Source organism: Nannochloropsis gaditana (genome assembly GCF_000240725.1).
Source record: "Nannochloropsis gaditana CCMP526 unplaced genomic scaffold scaffold762, whole genome shotgun sequence".
In the NCBI taxonomy this organism is placed as follows: domain Eukaryota; class Eustigmatophyceae; order Eustigmatales; family Monodopsidaceae; genus Microchloropsis; species Microchloropsis gaditana.
In genome coordinates this window covers 8,043-13,690 of record NW_005803191.1, presented here as the reverse complement: position 1 = coordinate 13,690, position 5,648 = coordinate 8,043, and positions in this window count along the sequence as shown.

Genomic DNA, 5,648 nt, shown 5'->3' with positions numbered 1-5,648 from the left:
GTCTGAATTTATGGATGTTGGAGGGAGGTTTGAAAAAAGACCAACATTCTCGTCCCAGGTCGGGTGAGACATGCGGAAGTGGATGAAAAGCAAGGCAAGGGTAACGCTCGAGAAGCCCAAGCTGGGAGACTTGCCTCTTGTTGTGCTCGCAGACCATCCAGGCCTCGAAGGCCGAGAAGAGCAAGGAGGTGGCCACCCCCGCGAAGAAACGTCCAAACATGAGGATGTAGTAACTATTCACGAGCTTGACCAGACAGGAGATGATATAAAACGCGGCGTAGACGACGCACATCTTCTTCCTTCCGTAGTTGTCGGCCAGGGCGCCGACAAAAGAGCCCGCTACCATGGACGAGAGGAATCCGCCCATGTAGAGCAGGGCGATGTCTCCCTGTGTGAAGCTGTCAAGAGAAGATGATGCAAGTGGTCGCGTCAGGGGCGAAGGCCACGGACAGGATTTGAAAGACAATGCTGCACCGGCTACAATAAGGAGGTGCCTCTGTAAGCCAAAATTGAGAAACTTACCCATAATGGGCATAAAGAGCGTAGCTATAGGGCCCCTGGATCCAGTCCGAAAACATAGCCAGGAGGGCTACCGTTAAAAAAGAACGTTGGAACACCTTGAAATCTCCACGACGCGATATGTCATTGTGTTCTGTGTGTCGTTTGTGGTTGGGTAAATAAATTTGCAAGGGATACTCTGGCAATTTGACACTAGCTACCACAAAAACTTCTCCGTCACCGTGTTTGTCTCAAGTCGCTCTACAAGGATGAAGCGCATAGAAAGAAGACAAATTCTGTCTGATTAGCTGTGCACACATAAATATATCCCTACTTTGGTACCTTTGGAAGGCTTATTTGAGGACGTCAGGTCCACGACTTGTTTGCTGCTGCTAGAGAGCAAGACACGAGTTGTGACGCATGCCCCAATCGCCCAAAAGAGTGAATGAGTATACATGCTGCCCAAAATTGGAATGGTGGTAGATGATTATTCGCCTTGTACAGCTCTTAAATCCCTGAAGCTTTGTCTGTAGTGAGCTGATGATGTGAGATTCGGGGAGGCACGGGATAACGGCATAAGAAATATATGTCGCCTATCGTCATTTGACTTTGTTGCGCGTCTTTCGCATATTACGTACACAGAAAGTAAAAATGAGTACCAGGACTACAAACTATAATACTCGTGCACACTACGACTATCAAAAGCTCATAGTCGTTATGAAGAGAGAGCATTCGAAGGCTGCGGTCAGTGAAGAAACGGTCAGCTGGCCGTTTCTTCATTTTTTGGACCTGCCTAGTCGCACATGTTTTCCTGACCAGATAACGCAATAAGGATGTATAGGCAACGATCTGCTCGAGTGGCACCAGAAATTGCACACTTATGAAAGCGAGTGTGGGGCCGCTTAAAAGCTTTAAATGCCACTGACCAAGTACAATGATATATCCAGTTATTTTAAAAACGTTGCTTGATGAAGACCATGCACATACGGAGCAAGTTTTTGCTTATATAGGACAACTTTTCAATCTTTTGAAGGGTCTAACGTGCAAACGTCTTCAGATATCTTAGACTTTATATTTCTACCCAATACACCGAGAAGTGGCCAAGAAACGAGGAATGTATATTCGATGTCCTTCGAACTTGCCGCAAACATTTGCATCACCCTTGAGGCGTCAAGTCGGTGCGGTGCAAAATTTTATTAAGAAATGGAGGCGGAGCCGCCTTCAAGAATCACCTCCATCACAGTATTGATGGTCTAGAGACATGTCCGTATTGTTAAGAGCCTTGGAAGCCTTAGCAATCTTCAAAATGCTCTTTGATATTTTGCCTTGAAAATACTTTTTCCGACTCTAGCGCTGCGCAGAGCTTTGTGCGATTGCCTCACATATATGATGTCAATACATGAGAAGCAACTATGTTTCAATGACTCTTATGTGAGCAGTGTCCTGAAGCAGAATTGCCCAAATAGGTGAATTTCGAAAGAAAAAGAAAGTTAAGACAAACATCGCAAATTCGCTTGATGAGATAGGTCAATCGATTAGCTTAGCCGTTGCCATGTGTATTATTTTTTAAGTTGTTCGGTCAAGTGACTTGCACTGTAGAAGTCCCCTGTCTCTATATGCTACCCAGAAGCCCCTAAAATATGGATGGATGAGCATATGACAAGATTAGGTAGGCGCTGATGTGACTTTGCTGATATTCCAGTTTTTGTAGCGGGCTGACAGATGTAGAGCCTCCGGCTCATTATAGAGGAAAGAAGCCATTTCAAGAACCTGTCTACTAAGTCATATTGTAGATAATGAAGACGAGACAAATTTGACAGCAATTGTCCTGTAGTACATGTTGCGATGACTTCGATCATAAAGACTTTCTGCTGCCGCTTATGGCTGCATGCGGCCCATGGCGCGATTTAGTGCGACACAGCCCCGAGGGCGGGGTCTCCCTCCTTCCCTCTGCCAATAAGATATACAGCCAGTTTTTCGAAGAAGATAACTCGGCCTACTTCATTCAGTCATAACGCTTCTGCAAGCCAGCTTACATTTTATTGACTGTGTAGGAAGCTTGGAGCTGGTTTCTGGTGAGGACAAGCACTCACGAAGCGTCATACGTACCCCCCGAAGGCGAGGCTAAGAAAGCTTTTTTGGGGTTGTTTACCACCACCCAAACAAAATGACCCGCAGATCTGACTAATACAGTAGCTTAAGCAATCCTAGATCTCGCACGATTCTACCTTGTTCTTGCTGAAAAGCGTCTTGCAGGCGTATGCCAGGGATATGTGCTGTAATCGCCGGCACCGTGACCTTCGAGGGTGAATCATGACATAACGTCGCGTTTTCTTGAGCTTCGATGCACGTGTGTCGATAAAGCCGCTGCTAGCTATCCCGGTCACTAGATCACATATTTACTTGTTTATAGTGGCCCAAGAAATAATGTGATACGCGCGTGTGCTTACATTTCCCAGTTATGGATAACAGCGTCTCAAATATCTTCTAATTCTCTCGTTCCTCGTACTCCCCCCTCCTTCCAGTTTTCTGCGCATTACACAAATGACCGCAAGATTGCCACCACAAGGTGATCATAAATTTAGGCGTTTCAATTGGGAAGTTTTTGGCAAGGTAAGGAATAAGTTAATACTGAAATCCTGACATTTCTTTAGTATTTTGCAGCTCTGTATTTCTTGCTTGTGGTGTACTGGCCAATGCAAAGCCCTTGGAAATAACATGTGTCCAACGCAAATCTTTGTCATGAACTGAGGTATCTTAAAGTCAGCAAAATAATCTTAGGTAAAGTGGAGTGACTGTCGTGAGGATGTGCCGTAAAAGACGGGAGGAAAAGCCAACCGACAGCCTAGGAGCTATCATACTTACTCCGATTGCAATCCTTTGAGATCCTTACCTATCGCTCCTAATCTAAATCGACTTACCTAGGTACAGGGAGTATTTTTTAGAAAATATACGAAGATGAAAGCACAGGAGTTAGGCGTGTGCGGCTGGTGTATGAATACTGGCGGGGGAACAGTGATAGGAAGCGCTGAGGGCAGTCCAGAAAGCCTGGAAATTTTCAGGTGCGCGACAAATTGTAACGGAGGGATATAATTTATTGATATTTTTTTAATTTGTAGAGTGTGTGTTGGACATGAAGATGACTTCTCCGCAGGGTAAGTTTGTCGTGAATTCGTGGGACTCTTTAGTGACCCTCCCTCACGATTTTCTTTATAAAATAATTTCATTTGCCTCTACATCACGTATGTATTGATCCTCTCTTTTGGTTTTATTTTCTGGATTTCTAGGGAGTGGCTGGAAAAGGAAGGGTCACCTCTTTCTTCAGTTACAAAGGCAGTTTTTCGGGATGAGGCTCCTATCGCCACGTGTAGTTACAATGATTTTGAAATTCGCGGATGATGACTGAATATGTATATTACACTTACCCGAATTGAGTTGCAAGCGTGGTTAAGAAAAGAGGCATTCAGATGCTCGAGCGTCAACAGGGAGACCAGAAAGGACCTTTTCTCTGCCTGTCTAAGAAGATGAAAACCTTCTTTGGAGTCAGTTACACTCTCAGAATGTGTTGATTTTTTATACCCTTTTTATTCCTTTGTTTCTACACATGTTGCATTCTTTCCCTATTGCTTCAACTAGTTGTTTTCCCACTTGTCATTAAACTGCCCTTACCTGCGTATGTCTGGACCTCGACAAGAGATCCCATCAATTTACATTTCTCCTGAAAATTCGTGATAAAGATCATAATATCCATAAAGTCAATTTGATAACTCGCCGCGTACTATTTGTGGACCTGCGGATGCCCCCCTGTGTTTTTGCCGGTTCGTCGGTGTGCCGCTCATGGGAAAACCTACCCGGAAGCTCCGATGGCGCCAAAGGACCGGAAAAGAAGGTGCCGGGCACCTCAAAATGCCGCCACAATCTCGCTGCGACATACGTGATTTTTAGAACAGTGCCTGCCAGCCGGGCCGAGCACAGAATCCCAGAGTGACTGGATGTACTCGTATTGGAGGATGTTCACGGGGGCGGACGTCCAACTGTTTTTTCCTCCCCTCGCGGAAACAGAAACGGCGACAAATGCTTGCACCAGCCTGAGGAGCGTAACCTCCACTTGAAAAGGCAATGCGCGGCATTGGCGCCACCTTCCAAGGACCTTTCGGATTGAAAAATGGTATGCCTGTCTGAATTTATGGATGTTAAACATTTCAGAGGTCTTCGTTGAGTGTAGGACCTTTGTCTCCATTTTCTTGACCATTGATGGGGGCGTAATCGGCGCCTCGTCCTTTGTGGAATAGGCAATCCCCTGACAAGGATCGTCTCTGACCGGTCCTCCATGCAAATAAAAGCAATTTCACTCTTCAATATGCCTCTATTATCAAAGCACAACAGCATGTCGATTTATGAAATCTTATTATAACAAATCCTGTCACTTGCGTCTTTTGATGGAACGTACTGATTATGGCATACGGTTTACATCGCAGGGAAGCACGCGGCTCAACGCCCCCCTTGCCTTCCGCTAGTATCGACATTCATCCTGTAGGTACTGAGGAGCATAGCAAGACGGGCGAGTCCTCTTCCTCGCCAACAAAGTCCCATTCTATGTCTTCTCACCCGAAGCCTGGATCCTGTAAGTTTTACGGCGGATCCGGCAAAAATGCGAGCATAAATTGTGTTTTGAACAGCCTGAAGGGAGAATTATCAGCTCTTCCAGATTCGTCGGTCATGCCATCTTTTTTTCCGGGCGCAGACCCCAGTGCCGACGCCTGGCTCGCAGTACGGACGTCGAGGGAGAAGGGTGATGAGGACGGAAGCGGCGGTGGGCTATTGCGGAGGGACAGGTCAAATGGAGCATCGCCCACCCTTCTCGACGTCATGACATGCAAAGAGGATGCGATTGAGCTTGATCTAGCACTTCTCGGTCACGACGAGCCCTCTCCTTCCTCTACCTTGTCTTTCCTGTCCCCGTCCTCGTCCGCTCTCCCTCCCGCCTTCCTTCCCTCCCTTGAAGGAATGCCAGGGCAGCACAGCAGCTCTCTACTACCCTCCGCACACAGAGAAGCCCAGCCTTCCTTCTCCCTCCTCCAAGGTGATAGCCCCTCCTCGCTTCCCTCCTCTTCCTCCCCACCCGCTTCGATGTCTTCCCTCCGCATCAC